Below are 24040 nucleotides of genomic sequence, written 5' to 3'. Positions count from 1 at the left end.
TGCCAGAAATACGCAGATACTTTCTGAAACAATGTCCAGACTGGAGAAATCTCTCAGTAGATAGAATTAAGGAACTTGCAAATTATGTCTTTGACTCACGTGAGGAAGATCCAGATCACCCTAAACAGAGCATTCTGGCACCAGCGATTCCTAGTCAGCCATGTGGACACCGGAACAAGGACACTAAGGTGTGTTGTTACTGTCGTAAGGAGGGGCATGAATTGAGAGAATGTAGGACTTGGAGAAGAAATTCTAATTCTAATTACAGGCGAAATCAAAATAGAAATAGATCTTTTTGGAGGAATACAGAAAGGCAGTACCAGAATAATGGTAACCAAGACCCCCCTCAGAAGAGGACACAGGAATGATGGTGTCTTGGGGAGGAATGGAACATAGATAATGAAAGCCATATATTCCCAGATCCAGATTTTTTGAATGCACTTGTGCCAGTCCATTCACCTCCCCAGAGTAATGAACCACATGTCACCTTAAAAGTGGGGGAGACTTATTATGATTGTCTGCTAGACACAGGAGCCTCTAAATCAGTATTAGTAAGCAAACCAGATGCTGGGTGTAGACCTGTAGGATTTTTGAATGTAGTGGGAGTCTCAGGAAAGAGCCAGAGAGTGGCAAAATTGAATCCTCGCATGGTATCTATGGGGCCCTTAACAGTGGAACATTCATTTTTACTCATGCCTGATGCCCCTGTAAATTTATTAGGTCGTGATCTCCTTTGCAAGCTTAGAGCAACCATATCTTGTGCTCCAGATGGGGCTGTCTCCTTACAATTGCCAGAGGATACTGTTCATTTATTACCAATTTTACTTACAGAAGCTCAAGGAACAGCAGGGGAGGTATCCAAAATCCCCTCTGACATTCCTGAGTCTTTATGGGCCTCATCCCCTAATGAGGTGGGGCTCCTTAAGTCTGCCATGCCTGTTACCTTTAAAGTTAAGGGGGGACCACCCCCCTCCATTCCACAGTATCCATTGTCTAGGGAAGCAATAGAAGGGATCACCCCTATAATTGAGGCTTTGAAAAGCCAGGGTATTATTATTCCATGTCATCACTCTCCATGCAATACTCCCATTTTGCCAGTTAAAAAACCCAAGCCTGGGCCAGATGGTAAACCTGTTTATCGCTTTGTGCAAGATCTTAGAGCGATTAATAATTATGTTATTCCTAGACATTCTATAGTCGCAAATCCGGCTATGATAATTTCCTCAATTCCCTATGAATCTACATGTTTCACAGTGGTAGACCTTTGCTCTGCCTTTTTCTCCATACCAGTACATGAGGACTTCCAATATTTATTTGCTTTTACCTGGAAAAATAGACAGTGGACCTGGACTAGACTCCCACAGGGATTTGTAGACAGTCCCACATTATTTTCCCAAATTTTACAGCAGGATCTGGCCTCTATTACCTTTAAGGGCTCCACACTAGTACAATATGTAGATGACTTACTTTTGGCCTCTCCTAATGCTGAAATTTGTCAGGAAGATAGCCGTCACTTACTGCTGGAGCTGCACAAGAGAGGACACAAGGTTTCCAAGACAAAGGTACAATGGTGTTTGCCCCAGGTAGAATATTTAGGATTTATTTTGGCTGCTGGAACTCGCTCTGTCTCTTCTAAGAGAGTCCAGGCCATTCAACAACTCTCTGCCCCCACTACTAAGAGGCAGTTGAGAGCCATTCTGGGAGCAGCTGGGTACTGTAGACAATGGATACCCTCTTTTGGTGAAATTACTAAACCCCTCATAGCTCTTACAAAAAGTTCTGTTCCAGACAGTTTACAGTTGGATCCCCAGCATCTCTCAGCCATAAAAGAATTAAAACGGGCCTTGTTATCAGCACCTGCCCTAGGACTGCCAGATTATAGTAAGCCTTTCACTCTCTTTGTGCATGAACAAAGGGGGGTGGCTTCTGGAGTCCTGACTCAGTCACTGGGGCCTAACCAACGTCCTATAGCCTACTATTCAATTCAGCTGGACCCTGTAGCGGCTGGAGCGCCACCTTGCCTTAGAGCAGTGGCGGCCACAGCGCTTTTGGTAGAAAAAGCCTCTGATTTGGTCCTAGGTAACCCTCTAACTGTGCAATGCCCTCACGAAGTGGAGGCTCTCTTACTACGTCACAGGACACAAGCCTTTTCAGATCAAAGGCTGGCTAAGTATGAAATAACCCTGTTAGGTAATGAGAATATCACTTTAAAACGCTGCACAGTTCTTAATCCAGCAACACTACTCCCTAACTTACCATTCTCGGGGGAACCGTTGCATGACTGTGCTTCTTTAGTTGATATGGCTGAAAAACCCCGTGATGATCTTTTTGATACACCTTTAGAAAATCCTGATCTTGTCCTCTATACAGATGGTTCCTCATTTATGAGAGAGGGAACCCGTTTTACTGGAGCTGCTGTAGTTTCTGATTATGACACCCTCTGGGCAGCTTCTCTGCCTTCCCATTTTAGTGCACAGGCTGCTGAACTTGTGGCTCTTACACAGGCCTGTAATATAGCTAAAGATAAGAGTGCCACCATTTTTACTGACTCGAAATATGGCTTTGGCATATGCCACTTTATTGGTATGATTTGGCGTCAACGAGGCTTTCTAACATCCTCGGGCAAGGCTATTGCCAATGGGGACCTTATCAAGGACCTCTTAGATGCCCTAAAACTGCCTTCTTCCCTAGCCGTTGTACATTGCCCTGCCCACACAGGGAATAGTGATCCTGTTTCAAAGGGAAATGCACGAGCCGATTCTGCAGCCAAGCTTGCTGCATTAGAAGCTCCTGAACATGTATTTAACCTTTCACCTTCTGAGGATATTCCTTCCAACCTAACCTATGACGATTCTGAAGTAGAAAAGTGGAAAAAGAAATTTAAGGCGAAACAGATCAATGGCATCTGGGTGTCTCCGGAAGGTAAGCCATTTCTTCCCCGGAAATTCTACCACCAGGTATGCCTCTCTGTTCACAGAAAAGGCCATTTTGGTACACAAGGCATTGTAGACTCTATTAAGAGAACCTGGATAGCACCAGGTGTGACTAATACAGCATCTCGAATCTGCTCGGGCTGCTCCACATGTCAGTCTTATAATCAGTATGCTTTTAAGGTCAAAGCTTATGGAGGGCGTCCTCTAGCATATACACCTTTTGAGCACTTACAAATTGATTATATTACTATGCCAAAAGCAGGACATTATAAATTTTGCCTTGTTATAGTTGATCAGCTCACTCGGTGGGTGGAGGCCTTTCCCAGCCCCCGAGCCACAGCTGCCTTTGTTGCCAAAATTCTTCTTAAAGAGATAGTACCTCGTTTTGGCCCACCAGCCCGCATCGATTCTGACAAAGGCACACATTTCACTGATTCGATTTTATCCCAAATCTACTCTTTCTTGGGAGTGACTCCAAAATTCCACACGCCTTACCATCCACAAAGTTCAGGCCAAGTCGAACGTATGAATAAAGAGCTTAAGAGTATGATTGGCAAATTATGTACTGAAACCCATTTGAAATGGCCTGATGTTCTACCATTGGCATTATTCTATCTACGAAGTAGACCAAGAGGAGAACTTCATATATCTCCTTATGAAATGCTTTTTGGTCACCCTCCTATCCAAGCTAAAACTTTTTCCCCAGTTTATACATCACTGGTGGGAGGTGATACTTCTGTTGCTTCCTATATACAGGAATTACAGACCAGGCTACGTGAACTCCATGAGGCAGGAGCTGTGGTCCAGGCAGGACCATTAGACTTTTCATTGCATAACTTCAACCCAGGAGATAAAATATATGTAAAGAATTTTCAGAGAACCAGTGGAACTCAACCTGCCTGGGAAGGACCTTTTCAGGTATTATTGACAACTCCTACCGCCATTAAAATTGGTGAAAAAGACTCATGGATTCATTGCTCTCATATAAAGCCTGCACCATTCATAGGTGAAGAGATTTCAGATAGACCTGAGGTAGACGCTAAAGAGGTAAAAACCCTAACGATAGCAACTGTTAAAGAGCAAAGAAAGTTCAGAGGAAACAGGAAGTTCCCATTTAAGAATCCCACTGATCAGTTAAATGCTTTGGGACTCAGTCTTCGTAAAGTATCAGGAGACGGAAATTGCCTTTTTAGGGCTTTAGCAGACCAGCTAGAAGGTCACTGTAGAAATCATCTCAGACACAGACAAGAAGCTGCTTCTTATATGATTAACCATAGACAAGAGTTTGAGTCTTTTATAGTAAATGACTCCCCTTTTGAAGAATATGTTGATGAATTAAAGAAATTTGGAAAGTGGGGAGGAAATGATACAATTGTAGCATTTGCTAAGCAGCATCAGCTGAATGTTGTGGTTCATCAATTAAATCAGCCTTTATTGAAAATCAGTGGCACAGACAAAACTGATGCTACAGAACTCCACATTTTCTACCATAAAGAACATTATGACAGCATTAGAAAGATCAATGACAATTCAGAAACCCCTGCCACTTTGGCATGCAGAGAATTGGGGAACCAGTTAAAACAATGTGGCATACCCCAAACTCTAGCAGCTTAAATACCTTATAATTTAACAAGCATTTCCTTCTACAGGCAAAAGCACTGAAGTACATGGCCTAGTTTTCTGGCCTACCTCAACTATTTTTTTTTTTTATTAATTTTTGGGTTTTTTTGTTTTTGTTTTGACTTTTGAAAGGCACTGAAAAGACCTGGAATTGACTGCACCTTTAAGTTCTTTAAGAGCACAAAAGGGTGCTTAGCGAATCTTTTGCTTTTTATTTTTTATTTTTGGTTTTGCTTTGGTTTTTTTTTTTACTTTTGTTTCTTTTGCTTTTCTTTAAAACTAAATTTTGTAAACTAAGTGATTATTCAAAGACATTTTAAGTATATGCTGTGGGTGAGGCTATCGGGCCTCAGAAGCTACCAGAATTCTTCTTTTTTTTTATTTACTCTTTCTTTTTGAGAGAACCATGAGTTCTAATGAGTTTTGTTTTATTTATTTATTTTTCTCCTTTCTCTTGTATGTTGTTCTGTTTAACTAAAAAGTACCAGAAATTGCTTGATACCTCACTGAAAACATTGAATATTGAATCTTGCTAATTGAAGTCTTATTTCTTTTTGATGAATTAATCACCACTTTAAGTATCTGCTACTGTTATACCAGAGAATTCATGTATAAGATGATGTGGTCTACTTGCTAAAAGAAGATTATGTAATAATGTCTAAAAGAAGATTATGTAACAATGTCTAATATAATCAGCTATTTACATTCGTTTATTATTTATATGTCATTATACTCTGGGTATGGTTTGGAATTATTGTATATATCACTAATATATTCTCAGTTATGCAGCATAGCACACATTTTTACCATCATATTGTCTTTGGTGAAATTAATGAGATTTCAGAAATATGGAAACTTATCATTTCAGAGACTAACTTGCTGTGAACTCTGACGCAGGCCCTGGAGAGAATATATGTGCAACAAAAGGAGAGACAGGTATACGTAAGTCCATGGTTTGCTTATGATGGTGACTATGTAGAGCACAATTACTAGGCACAGTCCAGTATTCATCCTCTCTCCCTCCTAATTTAACCTAATTTAACTGAACTTATTTATCTTTTTATCTCACTCAGTTGAATTCACCTGTGGCCTAGCACAATCACTGGCTGTCTCAGAACCATGAGATATGGTATGATAACCTTTCCATAACATTTTCAGGTGTCATGAACACATACTAAATTTGGCTTTGATCCAGACACATGGTGGTAAAAAGTGTTACACATTGCATAACTACCTCAACCCTCTATTACAAGTCTAACCATATAAAGGAGGGAATGTAATGGAATTTATTAATTTGATCATTGACAATGCTATGCTAAGGTTTTAAAAATACAGCAATTCAAACAGTTAAAGAAGATAATCCAGCTTTCCAGACCAGAGTCCAGAATCCAGTTTTCCAGACCAGAATCCAGTTTCCTCCTGATGACATCTTACCACTTCAAGAAGACAAGAGAACTCAGAGACTTTATATGAACTGTTTTGCTTTATTAGCTTTTACTATCTCCTTTCTGTTATATACTATCTGTAACATGTACTCTCTGCAGAGGCTCTCCCTTTGCAAGACTAATGTCAAAGCGTCGGTTCATGAGGAAAAAAAAAAAATCGCCCCTCTGGACAAAACTTTCCTCTCTTCCTTTTCTGTATTGTTGTTCGCATATTATTAGTCAGCAAAAGTTATTATATTCTTTTTACTGTTCCATCAAGGAAACATTCCGTTTCTTGAGGAAGCAAAGGGGGGAAATGTGGTAAAATATGAAAGTTTTTAACAGTCGGTTAGGATAAGTGAAAGACGCCAGTTTTTCAAGGACCACCCTTTTGGGGAGGAGATGAACAGTCTGCCTGCTGCGCATGTCAGACTGCCTGCCGGGGTACAGTCCGCCTGCTGCGCATGTCAGACTGCCTGCCGGGTTTTTTTGACTTCCGGGGTGGAGAGAACGGGAGTAGCCTTTTTTGCCGGCTTGGCGGGACTCCGGGCGGCGCGGCACAGACGGTCTGACTCACTCCAAAGGTGGCCTAAATCGGTTTGGTGAGTTTTTATAAGGAATATAGACAGCCTAGATTTAAGACGATTTGTACTGTATTTCTGTTTTCCTATCCTTCTAATCAACAACACCTTATATACAATAAAGGCTCTATCTAGAAAACCAGAAGCTTCTTCCATTTACTAGTCTGGGAGATGAATTAAGGGAAGGGTTAAGTAGGGGAGATTTATGATCTAATATCCAATTTTAAATCTCACAGGGTCCAAAAGACAAGTGGTTCAAGGCAAAAGGATCCCTTTATCACAAAGTAACAAGCAGGCAGTCGAATCTGGGGCATGTCCAAGATATGTTGGCAATGTGGAAGTGTTGAGATCCATGGTCTAAGTTTTAGCTGTATGCACCAGCCTGACTCTCAAAATATTACAATCATGTCATGGAACTAACTCTGTCCCCTCCTGATCTTCTGAATGAGCATTACCCAGAATCAGCAGCCCACCACTTCTGGTATTTCCTGCAGGGGAAAGACCTAAGTGATATGGGACAGTAGAGAGGTTCCTGATTATGCAATGTCTTCAATGCCAAATTAAGGGATTGGGACTGTAATCTGTGGAAGGGTTTAGAGATGAAGATATGTAAATAAGGGAGATTAATATGATTGTTGAAGTGTGAAGGATGGATTGAAAAGACTGGAGGAAGAGACACTATTTAGGAGGTAATTGCAATAGCTTGGGTTGGGAGTGTAGAGACACAGCAACATTCAGTGAGATGCAGCATGGTATTGTGAAAAGAACATTGAGTCAGAGGTCTGAAGTCAGAGGTCTTCACTACTTGTACAACCTATCTCACCTATGTCCTGTTCCTCTCAATCAACCACCAACCTAATTGAGGCCCTCAGCACCTCTCACCTGGCCCATTAAAATAGGCCCTTACTTGGTTTCCCTGCCTCAAATCTCTTCCTTCTTCAATCCATCCTTGACAAAAGCACCAAAGTGATTTTCCTCTAGAGCTCAAGTTTGACCAAATCATTTCCCTACTCAATAAATGCCAGTAGTTTCCTATTACTTCTAGGGTCAACTGAAAGGTCCTCGGGTTGGTATTTAAAGCCCTCCCCATCTCCCACACCTGGCTCCAGCCTGCCTTTGCAACATGATTATGACACATTATTATTGACAATATTTATATATGACACATTCTCCTTCACACATACCACAATGCAGCTAAACTCTCCTAACTGTTCCTCATGCAGCCCTCCATCTCCCATCACAGGGGCAGCAAGATGGTACAGTGGGTAGAGTGGATTCAGTAAGACTGCCTCAGAAACATAACTGTCTGTGTGATACTGGTCAAATCACTACCCCCCTCTCAGCCTCAGTTTCCTCATGTGTAAAAAAAAACGAGGGAAAGTAATAGCACCTACCTCCCAGGGTTTCTGTGAGACCAAATAAGATTATACACACATACACATCAATCTTTCTATCTATCTATCTATCTATCTATCTATCTATCTATCTATCTATCTATCTATCTATCTATCTATCTATCTATCTATCTATCTATCTATCTTTGTAAATCTTAAAGCACTAGATACATGCTAGTTATTACTATCTTTATGCTTTAGCAATGTCTATGGCCCAAGCTTGGTTTTTTCCCTTCTTCATCTTAGAATCTTTAGTTTCCTTCAAGGCTCAGTTTATGTGACACCTTCTTCAAGAACTCTTCCCTGATCCCCTTCACTTCCAACCCCTCCCCCTGCTTCAAATGCCTTCTGATAGAATGTAAATTCATTGAGAAGCAGAACTGTTTAACTTTTGGTTTTGTTTAGCCCAAAGACTGGGGCATAGTGGTTGTTTAATAATCATTGTTGACTGATTACCTATGTGACCTCAGAAAAGTCATTTAACACTCTCTGGGCTTCAAATTTCTTTATCTGTAAAATGAAAGGTTTGGACTAGGTGGTTTCTCCCTTCTGTTTCTAATCTGTGATCCCGAGTGACTTTCCCAAGGTCATTTGGAGTAAAAATATATAGAAAAACTCTCTGAAATAAAGAGGATTATTGAAACTTTTTTCCCAAATAGAGGAAGACATTCTTTATTATGTGGGATAGCTCTCTGGAAGAGAGAGAGGGAGGAGGGGGAACATGGAGAAATTTAAATAATTTAAAAACAGAAGATATAAATAAAATTTAGCTTATAAAAATGATAAAATACACAGAAGAGAATAGAAGGAAGGCCAGAAGGAATCACAGGCAAGCTGGACAGCTTTGAAAGTTAATATGTTGAATTTATTATATACTTAAAATGAACAGAAAGTGTTTTATAATAGAAATTAATAATTTCACGTGCAATTCTCTCTGTTCTACTTTGTATACTAGACATAGTCATTTTATTTGGCATTTTTTATGTTCAGGATAAAAAATAAAATTGAACAATAACAAAAAGCCCTGAGAAAATCCACAATTGAGCTCAGGCTCTCCCTTGTTTATTTATTTTTATAACCAAAGTGCAAAATGTAGCCTTTTTATAGAGCCTCAATTTGACACCCAATCTTCAGCTGAGTTTTGTTTTGAATTTAGAAGGGTACAATGAACTCTATAAAATTATGCAACAACCATTAGAGCTCAGTCTGAGTACAAATTCTGTACTTCTTTACTAGGGGAATCTACCAAAACTTTCTCCTTTCTGGACTTTTGAGAGGAAGGAAAGAAATGGAGTGAGAGGCTGAAATGTCCTTAATTTGGGTGAAGGAAATAAGGAATTCACTAGTACTTACTTGTTCCCTTTTTAAGATATATAACTCCCCTTTTATGAGTATAATCCTTTCCTTTCTCTCTTTGGCAGATGTTGGTGGAGAAAAAACTTACAGATGTTCAGATAATAAGCCTACAAAGACTGATGTCATTGTTGGGTTTCTTCAGGCTGTTGGATTATATCCCATTATGAAGTGACAGTATTTTGGAGGATCTTTCTAGTTATTTCAGCTGTGTAGGGAAAGTAGCTACCAAATAGAAATTGTTTAGACATATATGGAATAAGAACATTGGCACCCCTGTCTTGTACCTTGCATCCTGAATTGTGTGCTTGCTTATTCCACTTCAGTTACGCCCGTGGGTGTGCTGGTAAATGTTTAACAACTGACTTTCAGGAGAAAAAAAATGAACACACAACAAAGATGTCTAATCTGTATTATTATTGCTTTCTCTATTACTTTCTTAAGTCTAGACAATCCACGAAACAGACAAAAAACCAATCCCTGGTTTGTAGTAGTTGCCGATTTCTGGGGTAGTAATGCTCACACTGAGAACTTAACCATCAGCTTTTAGGAACTGATTCGAGCTGCCTCCAGCACAACTCTGGTTAGTGTGTGCTTTAAACACCCTTTAAAGTTGAGGCAAAATATGAAGAAGTATGTGATACTGAGAGCCAGTTAAGTGAGATGCTTTTTCTCCCAGGAATTTTCCTCTCAATACAACAAAATGTACCAATAGACCCTCAACAGAGATTAGTTATGAGAAGTACAGGAGAGGTTTTATAGGCTTGAGCCAATTTCTAGTTAAGAAAACAGTATTTACAGTTACATAGTTTATCCCACGAAGGCACAGATTTAGGTCTCATTTGTTAGGTTCAGTTCACATTTATGAATGTCATGCCAAATCAACAGATGTTTGCTGTGCACCTGCCAATTAATCAATCAAGTCTTACTTGCTTTGTACTAGGCCCAGTGCTAATCACGGGGGATATAAAAAAAGGCAAAAGACACTCCTTGCTCTCAAGGAGCTCACATTCTAATGGGGGAGAAAGAACTTAAACTGAGTCTTCAAGAATGGCAAAATAAAAATAAAGAGGAAAGAAGAGGAGAGGGGAGGAGAAGGTAGAGTTTAGGCAGGCTACTGTGTAGAATTAATGATTAAAGCTTTGGAAAGTGAGAGTGTAGAACAATGGAAAGGGACCTGAACCTTGAAGAGATAATCATTTTTAGGGGTGAGAGGAAAGAAAGAACCTGACAAAAGAGAAAGGAGTTGACAGATTGATAAAACTAGTTATAAGTAATACTCTGATAGTCAAAGGGAAGAAAGAGTCCCAAGAAAAAAGTAAGGTCAGTGGTTTCAGATATTACAGCTATGTCAAGATTTGGTGATTAGGAAGTCACCTGTGACCTTTGACAGACCTGCTTCAGTAGAGTGGAACAGGCTGGAAGCCAAATAACAAGGGGTTGAAAATAATAAAATTGCAAAATATTCCATTTTCTAAACCATTTCTACTCTCTTCTTTGGCAGGAATATTACAACTTTCCCCTCTTCACCTCATCCTGCCCCCCAACAAAACCAAATTCCAACAAGTTAATATTAATAAGATATTAGATATAGAGGTGCAAGGGACCGCAAAAGGCAGTTAGTCCAACCCCCTTTATTTTAGAGATGAGGTATCTGAGGCCCAAAGTGGTTAGCATGTGATGAGATTTGAGTCCAAATCCTCTAGCTCCAGAACCTCACCACTTTTCCACTGTCTCCTACTTGGCTTCCTAGAAAACCAAGAAAAATACTTTGCCTGAGACAAACCATATTATCTTTAAACATTTGATCTGTCTCCCTATGAAAATCTTCAGTGATACAGATTGTCCCCAATTTACAAAGCAGGTTACATTCTAAAACTGTTTATAAGTTGCTTATTTGAAACTAGGAATGTCTTTGCCCATGAGGATCGATGAATTGGGCATGCAACTTTAAAAACAAACAAACAAAAACTAGATAAGGGACAAATTAAAAATCCCCAGTTAAATACCAATTGGAAATCCTGAAAATCAAAGGCAGATCATAAAGCAATAAAAATTACATTCGATAAAGGGCTGTGGACACACAGATTAAAAATAAATGGGGGGGCAGCTAGGTGGTACAGTGGATAGAGCACTGGCCCTGGAGTCAGGAGGATCTGAATTCAAATCTGGCCTCAGACACTTAACACTTACTAGTTGTGTGACCCTGGGAAAGTCACTTAACCCCAATTGCCTCACTAAAAAAAAAAAAATTTGGGGGGCCGCTAGGTGGTGCAGTGGATAGAGCACTGGCCCTAGATTCAGGAGGACCTGAGTTCAAATATGGCCTCAGACACTTGACACTTATTAGCTGTGTGACCCTAGGCAAGTCACTTAACCCTACTTGCCTCACCAAAAAACAAAAACAAACAAAAATAAATTGGACTAAATAATCTAATCCTAAAGATGAGTAGGTCAAAGAACAAATCATAGGAACAATCAATATTTTCATCAAAGAGAATAACAGCGAGACAGCTTGCCAAAATTGATGGGATGCAGCCAAGGTAGTACTCAGGGGAAATTTTATATCTCTAAAATCTTGCATCCATAAAATAGAGAAAGAACAGATCAATGAATTGGGCATGCAACTAAAAAAAACCTGGAAAAAGAAATGTTATACCAAGTATCACGGAGGGAGAAAAAGGAGCAGAAGAGCAAATAGAGGTGGTGGGGAATAACAGAAAGAACGCCTTTTTTGTTCCTGGCTTAGCTTCACAGTGTTCTGCAAACAACTCCTTAATGATCACTTCTTGTACTGTATTCTAAAGCCCAGCTGGCTCTTCTACTTATTACATGTACAACCTTGAGCAATCAATCAACAAATATTTAATAAGTGCCTCTTCTATGCCAGACTCCATGCTATGGCGAGGGATAAAAGTACAAAGTTTTGGGGTTTGAGGTCTTGCCAAGAAAACCCCAAATTGGGTCACAAAGAATTGGACCCAACTGAAAACGACTGAACAAAAATGGTACAAAGAAGGAAACCATCTCTACCCACAAGGAGCTCACAGGACACTTGAACCTCCCGGGCCTCAGTTTCCTCATGCAAAATAAGAAGATTGAAATAGATTATCTTAGAGTACTCTCCCCCCCCCCCCAGCTATAAATCTTATGATCATATAAAATCCAACGAGCAATATTGGCAGGAAGGGCAAGTTCGTGGGGGCAGGAATTGTGGGGCAGACATTTGTATTCAAGTGAAATGTGTAAGTTTAGAACTGTCTGCATAGTTTCTACATAATTAAAACAAATTATCCATTAACTGGAACCCAACTAGCCAGAACTTTGGTGGTGTAATTTTTTTAAGCAAATGGAGGAGATATTCAAGCGTGAGGAGAAAGAACAAATGATTAAAAAAAAAAAAAGTGAGGGGAGGGGAGTTCCTAGTAATTATTTAGTCCAAAAAATGACTTTGAGAGTTGATACTGGAGTCACTATGGGGACAATACAAGTTCCTACATCTTTTTCTACAGGACTCCACAATGTTCCAGTCCTTAAAATCGAAGGGTAAAAGCATCTTTCCATAGGCTTTACTTACTTCATTAGGAAAACAGATTGAAATATCAGTTTTAGAAGTATTTCTAGCAATAGTGGATTGAAAACCAAAGGGTTTTCTGGTTAGCCCTAGGAAACTTCAATTCAACAGATTACATAATTCCCTGGGCATTCTCTACAATCTTCTCAAGCACAGGATTTTAAAATAGGCCCTTAGGGCCCAAGGAAGTTTCATAGACTTGAAAATCTAATACCCACTTTACCTCCTCACGAAGAAAACTGTTCAAATCCAGGCTCAGACACTTATAGCTTGCAAAATGAGGATCATAACACATGGGCAACCTTCTCACAACCTTGCTGTGAAGAAAGTGCTTTACAAATCATAAGAAACTAGGTTAACATGAGTTATTATTGCATGCTTAGAACTACATTGGGTTCTATGAAGCATATACAAGAAGCATATGACATTACCTTTGGTTTATATAAGTCATGGAGGCAAAACCCGACACACCTGACAAATTAAAAAAAAAAACACAACATGGTATGTTTTTAGGAACTTAAATGCATAGTACAGATTCGATTTTCAAAATTCTTGAAGAAAAGTTAGATTAGATTGGATATGAAGAAACAACACAGGAAAAGGAAGTTGTTTCCCTTTCTTCCTTCTTCACATCTCCTTTTCTCACAAACTAATCAATTGAGGCTATAAGTGTTTGAAAACTCGATGGGGGGGTGTGTGGCAGCTAGGTGGCAGTGGATAGAGCACTGGCCCTGGAGTCAGGAGGACCTGAGTTCAAATCCAGCCTCATACACTTGACACTTACTAGGTGTGTGACCCTGGGCAAGTCACTTAACCCCAATTGCCTCACAAAAAAAAAACAACAAAAAACCAAACCCTCGATAGAGGGGAAGATGTTATGATGGTCTAATAAATAGTACAAAGGGAGTTTAGGAAGGACAATTTACTTTTCCTGCTTCTGATAATATTATATGGATACATCAGCATTTTTATCAGGATCAAATAAGATGATGTGTATAAAGTGCTTTGGAAACCATAAAGTACCATGTAAGTGGCACTTATCATACTAACCATTATTAGAATCCTTATTTTTCTTGGCATGAGATTCTCTGTTGAAATTATGGAGGTGAATCAGGAAGAGAAACACAACAGAAGTAAAAAGGGCATAGGGAAGGAACAGAAAAGGAAACATAATTTTTCTAAAAACACAATTTACATAAAGCATAAAATAGACAGTACTTACAAAAGGGCAAGTAATAAGAAGCATGGAAGCAGGTGGGCAGTGGTCAGAGTTCACTTCCAGACCACTATCCCTCCATTCCAGACATAGATTTTTTCAATTTGCTCTTAATCTTCCAAATCAGAATACAAAGAACAAACTGACCTAAAGAGGTACACTACTTTATGCAAACAGAGAGAATTAAGCTACTAGTATGCAGAAATATCTATTCCACAACCTCTTTTTTTTTTTTTTTTTTTTTGGTGAGGCAATTGGGATTAAGTGACTTGCTCAGGGTCACACAGCTAGTTAAGTGTCTGAGGCCGGATTTGAACTCGGGTCCTCCTGAATCCAGGGCCGGTGCTCTATCCACTGGGTCACCTAGCTGCCCCCTCCCCAACCTCTTTTGACCCAATGATTTGAGGGCTGGATGGATTTCCCATATCTGCTTTGAGATGAGCAATCAGTCAATAAGAATGTGTTTTTTTAAATTTTCTTTTTTCCCCCAATGACAATGTTAAAACTTTTTTTTAACATTAAAAAATTCACTTCTAAATTCTTTCCCTCTCTCCCTTCTTCTCTTTTCCCTTCCCTGAGATGGTAAGTAATCAGATATAAGTTATACATATTCAGTCATATAAAACATTTCCATATTAGTCATTTTGTACAAGAAGACTTGAATAAAAGGAACAGAATGAAAAAATAAAGTGAAAATAGCATGCCTCAGTCTGTATTCAAACAATATCAGTTCTTTCTCTGGAGGTAGGTAGTATGCTTCATCATCAGTCCTTTGGATTGTCTTGGATCATTGTATAGATGAGAATAGCTAAGTCATTCACAGTTCTTCATTGAACAGTATTGCTGTTACTGTGTACAGTTATCCTGGTTCTCACTTCAATTAGCATCAGTTAGTGTAAATCTTTCCAGGTTTTTCTGAAATCATTCTACTTGTCATTTCTTATAGCACAATAATATTCCATCACCATCATATCTACAGCTTGCTTAGCCATCCCCCAATTAATGGGTATTTTTTAAATTTCCAATAAACATTTATTAAGCACTTACTAAAGCCAGGCACTGTACTCCATGCTGGGAAGAGAAAGAAAGGCACCATAACACAAAAACAATCCTGACCCTCAAGGAGGTCACATAAGGAAGAAAACATTTAAATAACTAAGTATACAAGATTTATATGAAGACTAGATGGAAGCTGATCTCAGAGATGAAGGCACTGGAAGCTAGGTAGACTGGAAATGACCTCATGCATGAGGTAGGATCTGAGCTGAGTCTTTTTTTTTTGGAGGCAATTGGGGTTAAGTGACTTGCCCAGGGTCACACAGCTAGTGTCAAGTGTCTGAGGCCGAATTTGAACTCAGGTTCTCATTACTCCAGGGCCAGTGCTCTATCCACTGTGCTACCTAACTGCCCCTGAGCTGAGTCTTAAAGGAATCCAAAGAAATTAAGAGGCAGAGGTGAAGAGGGAGAGCTCATTCCCAGCATGGGGACAGCCAGTGCAAAGCCAAATTGTTGTGTATGGAAGAATGGCCCTTGTATCTCCATTGTAGAGTGAGTGGAGGGGAGCAAAGTGTAAGATTGGCAAGACAGGAAATAATCAAGTTAATGAAAGCTTTAAATGTCAAAAAGAAAACTTTATATTTGACTCTGGAGGTAACAAGAAACACGAATGAATGAATAACAATTATTAAGCACTTACAATATGTAAAGCAATATGCTAAGGGCTGAAGAAAATAACAGAAAAAACAAGACAATCTCTCTTTTCAAGGAACTCACACCCTGGTCATTTCAGTTGTGTCTGATTTTGGGTTTTCTTGGCAAAGATACAAGAGTGGTTTGCTATTTCCTTCTCTAGCTCATTTTACAGATGAGGAAACTGAGGCAAACAGGATTAAGTGACTTGCCCAGGTTTACATGGCAAGCAAGTGTCTGCAGATTTGAACTCAGGAAATGAATCTTCCTGACTTGAGGCCTAGCACTCTATCCACTATGCCACCTAGCTGGAATATATGGGGACTTTCTTTTTATCAGTGGCTTCCTTCGGATTTAAAGCCAGTAATGAAGTCCCTGTTTCAAAGGATATAGACATTTTAGTTACTTTATCTATATAATTCCAAATTGCTTTCCAAAATGTCATTCCATTTCACAGTTCTACCAACAATATATTAGTGTGCCTATCATTCCACAACCCCTCTAGCCTTGACTATTACCACTTTCTGGTCATTTTTATTTTGTTAATTTGTAGTGTGTGAGGTGAACCCTCAGAATTATTATGATTTGCATTTGTTTTATTATAACTAATTTACAGCATTATTCCATTAGGTTGTGAATACTGTGAGGGCCAAAATTTGATATATGGAGCATTAATTGGGTGACTCACCAGAATATTGGGGTCCTGGAAATATGAGGGACTACTGGAATAATGCCACCTGTTGGAGAGCTACTGTAGAAAAGCTCTGTCATGAGGAGAAGGCATCTGAGGGCAAGCCATGTGGTCAGTTCCTTGGTGTCAGGAAGTGACATTTGCTCGTGGGTACTGTCTATCAAAGCTACCAGCCAATCAACTTGAGGAGCCTCCAATTTCTGGAAGGAGGAGATGAAGTAGGAAGTGGACACTGGTGGAGGGGTTCTTTCTTTTTTTGTTCCTGACCTTTCCATGGAGGGTGGGATGATGGCGTCTCTTAGAAATAGTTAGATTTTTACCTTTCTCTCTTATCCTAATGCTCTTTAATAAATACTTAAACACTTAAATACTCTTGCTAAAGCTTATAATTTATTGGCGACCACTCATTAGATTTTAGATAGTATAGCTAGAATTTTAGCCCCTTACAATACCTTGCAATTCTTTTGAGAAATGTGATATCCTTTGACCCCTTCTCTTATTTTGTTTGTACATTTGACTCAGTTCCCCATATAGTTGAGAAATGAGGCTTTTATTAGAAAAAACCCGCTGTAAAATTTTTTGATAATACTTCATTGTCTATGGTACCTTTTAGCAAAATGTAGTTTTCTTGATTAACTCTTTCAATTAGGTCTAATTTTGCTTTTGCTTTGTCTGAGATCATGATTGCCACCCCTGCCCTCTTCACTTCATCTGAAGCACTCTGCACTAGTCCTTTACTTCAATTCTGTGTGTATCTTTCTGTTCCACATATATCTCTTGCATACAACATATTGTTGGATTCTGGTTTCCAAATCATTCTGCTATTCACTTATGTTTTATGGGTTAACTCATATCATTCTTATTCACAGTTATGATTACTAACTGTGCATTCCTTTCTATCTCATTTTCCTGTTTTTCCTTCTCTCTATTTATCCTGTCCCTCCTCAAAAGTCTGTCTTGCTTCTGACCACTGCCTTGCACAATTCACTCCCCCCCTTAGAAGTCCCCACCCCCTATTTCTTATCCCTTTCTCCTATGTCCCTATTGGGTAAAATAGATTTCTATACCAAATTGAATATACATACATACAGACAGACAGACAGACATACGTGTGTATTCCCCCCACCTTTGAACCAATTCTGATGAGAGTGAGGTTCAAGCATTGTCCACTCTCCTCATTTTCTCCTCCACTATAAAAGCTCTTCTTTGTGGACCTCCTTCATGTGAGACAATTTGCCCCATTCTACCTTTCCCTTCCCCCTTCTCCCAGTGCATCCTTTTTTCTCACTCCTACATTCTTTTTTTTGGAGATCATCCCAATATAATCAGCTCACACCCATGCCTTCTGTCTATGCAGACTCCTTCTAACTGCCCTAATAATGAGGAAGATCTAAGGAGTTACATGTATCATCTTCCCATATGGGAATATAAACAATTTAACTCCACTTAGTCTCTTAGGCTTACCCTTTCATGTTTACCTTTTTATGTTTCTCTTGAGTCTTCTTTTTGAATGTCAAATTTTCTATTCAGCTTTGGTTTTTTTTTTTTATCAGGAATGTTTGAAAGTCTTCTATTTCATTAAATATCCATTTCCCCCTGAAGGATTGTACTGTTTTTCTTGGTAAATTATCCTTGGTTGTAATCCTAGCTCATTTGCTTCCAGATTATCATATTCAAGCTGCTAAATCTTGTGTGATCCTGACTGTGGTCCCACGATGTTTGAATTGCTTCTTTCTGGCTGTTTGTAGAATTTTCTTCTTGACCTGGGACCTCTAGAATTTGGCTATAATATTTCTGGGAGGTTTCATTTGGGGATCCCTTTCAGGAGGTGATTGGTGGATCCTTTCAATTTATTTTTTGCTCTTTTGATCTAGGATATCAGGGCAGTTTTTCTTGATGATTTCATGCAATATGACATCTAGGTTCTTATTGATTGTGACTTCCAGATAATCCAGTAATTCTTAGTTTTTTTTTGTTTTTTTTTGGTGAGGCAATTGGGGTTAAGTGACTTGCCCAGGTTCACACAGCTAGTAAGTGTCAAGTGTCTGAGGGTGCATTTGAACTCAGGTCTTCCTGAATCCAGGGCCAGTGCTTTATCCACTGTGCCACCTAGCTGCCCCTAATCCAGTAATTCTTAATTTATCTCTCCTTGATCTATTTTCCACGTCACTTGTTTTTTCCAGTGAGCTATTTCACATTCCCCTCACCCCCCATTTTTTCATTCTTTTGTCTTTGTTAGAGTCATTAGCTTTCACTTACCCAATTCTTTTTTATTATTATTTTTTTTTTTTTTTTTTTAGTGAGGCAATTGGGGTTAAGTGACTTGCCCAGGGTCACACAGCTAGTAAATGTTAAATGTCTGATGCCGGTTTTGAACCCAGGTACTCCTGACTCCAGGGCCGGTGCTCTATCCACTGCGCCACCTAGCTGCCCCTCACTTACCCAATTCTAATTTTTAAGGAATTATTTTCTTCAATGAGCTTTTGTACCTCCTTTTCCATTTTTCCTATTCTGATTTTAAAGGAGTTATTTTCTTCAGCAAATTTTTGTGTCTCTTTTACCATTAGGCCAACTCATGTTTTTAAGTTAATGTGTTTATCATTACTTTTTTGTGCCTCTTTTACCAAGCTGTTAATTCTTTTTTCAAAAATTTCTTGTTTCACTCTCATTTCTTTTCCAAATTTTGCCTCTACTACTTTTATCTCTTTCTTTAACTCTTCCAGGAATTTTTGCTGGCCTTGAGTGGAATTAGAATTTTTCTTTGAGGTTTCTCTTGTATCTGTCTTCACATTGTCTTCTTTTGACTTCATGTTTTGTTCTTCCCTGACACCATAGTAGCTTTTTATGGTCAAGATTTTTTGTTTTGGGGGTCTTGGGGGCTCATTTTTTCCAGCCTATTTCTTTACTTTGAACTTTTAAGTTAAAGTTGGGCTGTCCTCACCTGCAGGTGGGGAGGAACTATGTCCAGCTTCAGGCTTTTTCTTGCTTATATTTTTAGAACTAGTTCTGGGGGTCTGCAAACTTCCAAGGTAGTGTTATCCTGGGAAAGGAGTGGTCACTGCTCTACTGTTCTATACTCTGGTCTTTACCCAGGAAGGGCCCTGATCATCTATAGCCACAAGTTCCTCTTGGCCCTGGAACTGTGACCAAGGCCTCTCTTCCCTTGTAACCAGTTAGAAGCACTTCTCTCTGTCCTGGAACTGTAATCCAGAACTACTTATGTGCAATAGAGTGGCCAGTCACTGCTAGCTGTACTAAGTGCTGGAAAAGACTCCCCTGTAATCTCTCTCTGATCAGTGTTCTGACCCCCTCACCATCTTTGGGCTAAGAGTTCCCAAAGTTGCTGCTGCTGCTGCTGCTTTTGTAGCTGCCTCCAAGGCCCATGCTCTAGGTATATGCCCACCCTGGTGTTATAGACATCTCTTGGGAACCTCCTAAATTTCCTTAGGTTGGAAAAAATGTCTCTCTTTGATTTTTTTGTTGGCTCTACAACTCCAAAATTTGATATGAGATGTTATTTTAAAGTTGTTTGGAGTGGAATGTTGGAAGAGTTCAGCTGGGTCCTGGTCTGTACTCTGCCATTTTGTCTCCTGATCGTGGATTTTTCAAGGCTGTTTCAACACACCATTATCTCACCTAGGTCCTACCAATCTAGGGAATCTTCCTTCCCAAAAGGGCCTGGCCATGGATTTATGTCTGGTACTTGAGGGTTAGCCTAAACCAAAGCTTCTTAAAATACTGCTTATGAGCCAAATTTGGCAACCATAAAAAGTTATGTATACCTGTTTTATATACCTATATACCTAAATTTCTTGGGTGAAGGGGCAGCTAGGTGGTGCAGTGGATAAAGCACCAGCCCTGGATGCAGGAGGACATGAGCTCAAGTCCTGCTTCAGACACTTGACACTTCCTAGCTGTGTGACCTTGGGCAAGTCACTTAACCCTCATTGCCCCACCCAAAAAAATAATAATAATAATTTCTTGGGTGAAAACGGGTCACAAGTGGAAAAAATTTAGGAGGCCCAGGCCTAAACTATATTCCTTGAGCTTCATCTTCAAAAGGTGATGATTCTTTTGATCCCATCAACTCATGAAGAATGTCTACTAAGGTTTGAAGGGGATATGACCTATGTTGGTGGAAAGGAGAGAGAACCCAGAATAATGAAATCATATATCTTTGGATATATCAAAGTATTATTGAAAAAGACATTATAAAATGGTCCCGTGGTAGAATTGTCATGTTCTACCTGGAATTCCTAGAACACGTAAAATCTCAGTTGACTCATAAGCTGATCCAAAGGCATCACAGTGCAGCAGAAAGAGAATCATTGGTGGGAAAAACTTACCAAAGGAAAAAAAAACACCCACTTTTTTAGTCCCTGATATTGATCATTGGCTGGATGAATCTGATGCAGAAATGGAACTCAAAGTCAAGGAAGAAGATCAGGATGGAGTTCAGAGTTCTAGATGACTCTTTCACCAACCTGAAGAGAGGATACCTATTTCTGTATAATCTGATTCAGTTCTAAAGATTCTCCTGGGTCTTTGTCAACATGATAATGTGGCTTTTTATCTTAGGAAAAGATTCTTTTAATGACACATACCTGAACGATGTATTGCTGTCAGATGTTGGCAGTTGCTGAGATCATCAATGTTTTACTGAGAGCCATTAAATTGCCAGTGATCCCCACTTTGATCCAGTTCTTTGGAAGAAATGTTATCTTATTTTTTGTTACTGGCAGCTTGGAAGGAATGAAAATCAAAGTTATGGTTTTCTTTATTTTTTTTTCTGGGGCAAAGAGAGTTAAGTGACTTGCCCAGGGTCACACAGCTAGTAAGTGTCAAGTGTCTGAGACTGGATTTGAACTCAGGTCCTCCTGACTCCAGGGCTGGTACTTTATCCACTGTGCCACCTAGCTGCCCCTTTCTTTATATTTTATATGTAGAGCACAATTGAGATATTCAGATGTCCATCCTATATGCTTGCCTGCATTGACGTAGAGTGGAAATTACTCACATGGATCTGATAGTCCATCTGAATTCCTTTCTATCCTTTGAGATGTTTGGCAAAAGCTAGCTTACTCATCCAGTCAATTCCACTATTCAGTGCTTTTACCTTGCCATATTCATTAAACATCACTGTCAGATTTTCTTCTTTTTAAAAAAATCTATCTTATAATAATTTTTTAGGACTGTTTGTAAATTTCACCTTTATAAACAATGAAGGTGATGCTAGGAACACCAAAATAGAAAAAAACAACAAAGCAGAGTAGTAAATAGTTTCTTACCAGATCACTCATAATTTGCAAATCTTAATAGTTTTATCTACTATGTGAATACAAAGGCTTTTCTAAAATTTAATAATTTTAATTTTAAGTGATTCTAGAGCACCGGGTAACATTCTTCTACCTAATGTACCATTTCACTACAGAATATGCATGTCTGGTAACTGTCACATCAACCAACTAAATTTGACTCCTAACTTCCACAACCCTAAGAACAATACACAATTCTTAGATATACTGTATAGTTAGTGATTACAGAAGGATTTACCTCAGTCTCTGCTTCTGGCAACCAGCCAACTACATTTACAGAGCACTTAAAGGTAGAACCTTGTAGTGTATATTGTCTCAGTTGAGATTTCTCATTTTCAACAATAGCTTACAAGGAAAAGCAAGATGGTGCTCTTTTGTAGTAAACTGAAAACTATGGAGATGGGGTTCAGAGACCAAAAAAAGCATGAATATCATAAGTTATTTGTTGAATTACTTACAAGGTCAATCTTTTGATGATCAGTTTAGTCTCAGCCACCTTGTGTTAATTTGACATTTGGGGTTTTCCTGTGGCCAGCACTTTGCCCGTGTTACAGACCAGGAAAGAGAATTATATTAGTAACTCAGCGTTACAGTGGAGAATACTTCCTTCCTCCCGTCTCTGATTAAAATTTGCAATTGTAAAGCTCATTTCTTCCCAGAGATTAATAATTTAAATGTAACAGAGGTGAAGGAACTTGGTTAAGGTCATGAATAGTAAGTAGCAGCTCCAGAAATATGATCCCTGTTACTCCTTCCCATCATCCTTTAACCATTGGCTCATTCAGCCTCTCTATCACAGCTGGTAACAATGAAGAGTGCCACAGTAAACTCATTAGCAGCATCAGACAAAATTTCAAATCAGATTCTGAAAATGCCTGAGTTGCTCATCTAAACCACTGGCCCAAGTGACCTTGGCAGAACCCTTCCAGTCCTAGGGGCTTTATTCTTTCTGGACAAAAAGGGTTCATCTGACCCTCTGACATGGTCTTCATAGTGCCATGTCAAAACATCAGAGTTTTGTTATTCTACAATAAATATTATCAGGCAACTAATTAGAATGTGGTGGTGTTACTCTGTGTTCTCATTTCTCAGCAATGGGGAATGATTTTTTCCTTTTGTTACAAAATCCTTTTATCTGCCTTATATCTCCCCAGCTAGAATTGAAAATTATCTAGTGTATTACTGGCACATGGTAGTCACTTAATATATGTTTGTTGATTGACTTATTGATTACATAGTTTCATAATTCTAGCACTGGTGAAGACTTCAGAGGCTGTCTGGTCCTTCCTTTCCTCTCCTCTCATTCAGCAACTTTCTTTAAGGTCTTGGTGTTTTCTCCTCTGTCTCAGCATAATGTGACTGGTTTAATTAAATAATCAACATACACATATTCATTGAGGGTCTTCTCTGTTCCCATCCCTATTTTGTGTACTTTTTCTTGACCAATGATCCCCATGATCACACTGAGGAAGAAATAATTTAGTCAATCTAGAATGTTTTCAAGAGCTGTAGATCAATAGTGAGAGAAAATAGTCCCAAGTATTCTCGGGCCCCTCAGTGCTGGGGCTCTGAGACTTTTTACTCTGAGATCCAGAAAATGAGGCAACATGATGTAAGGGGAGAGACTGTTGGATTAGGAATCAGGAAGAACTGGGTTCCAATCCTGCTTCTGATACTTTCTAGTTATGGGATCTCCAGTCAAGTCACTTCCTTTCTATAGGCCTCAGTTCTTCATCAATAGAAGGAAGGGGTTGGACTCTATGTCTTCTGAGGTTTCTTCTCTCTCTTTCTCTATGAGCCAGTGATTGGATGATCCGATCTGTTAGTCAGGATGTTAGAGTGAACCTCTATTACAAGTTTTATTTTTGCAATATCCTCCTTCCTTAGCTCTTACTTTATGATTTGTCAAATGAGATAATATTTGTAAAGCACTTAGTTTGGCACATATGCCTGTGAAGGAGGTGCTTGATACATCCTTCTTCCCTTCCCCTAGAGCAGACTAATTTTCTTTCTGCCATTTCAGTCAGGTCTGACTTTTCATGACCCCTTTGGGGGTTTTCTTGGCTGGAGTGGTTTGTCATTTCCTTCTCCAGCTCACTTAACAAATGAGGAAACCGAGGCAAACAGGGTTAAGCAACTTGCCCAGGATCACACAGCTAGTAAGTGTCTGAGGCTGAATTTGAACTCATGAAGATGGGAGTTTCTGACTCCAGGCTGGAAGTCTATCCGCTGCGCCACCTAGCTGTTCTA

At 39.3% G+C, this 24040-nt stretch overlaps 1 pseudogene; it reads left to right on the top strand.

Moving 5' to 3' along the window:
• Positions 1-20713: 20713 nt before the first annotated feature.
• LOC122747542 lies at positions 20714-21748 on the top strand (annotated as a pseudogene).
• The last annotated feature ends 2292 nt before the right edge of the window (positions 21749-24040 follow it).

Source organism: Dromiciops gliroides, chromosome 3, assembly GCF_019393635.1.
Source record: "Dromiciops gliroides isolate mDroGli1 chromosome 3, mDroGli1.pri, whole genome shotgun sequence".
Taxonomy (NCBI): Eukaryota; Metazoa; Chordata; class Mammalia; order Microbiotheria; family Microbiotheriidae; genus Dromiciops; species Dromiciops gliroides.
This window is presented reverse-complemented; position numbering and strand designations above follow the sequence as displayed.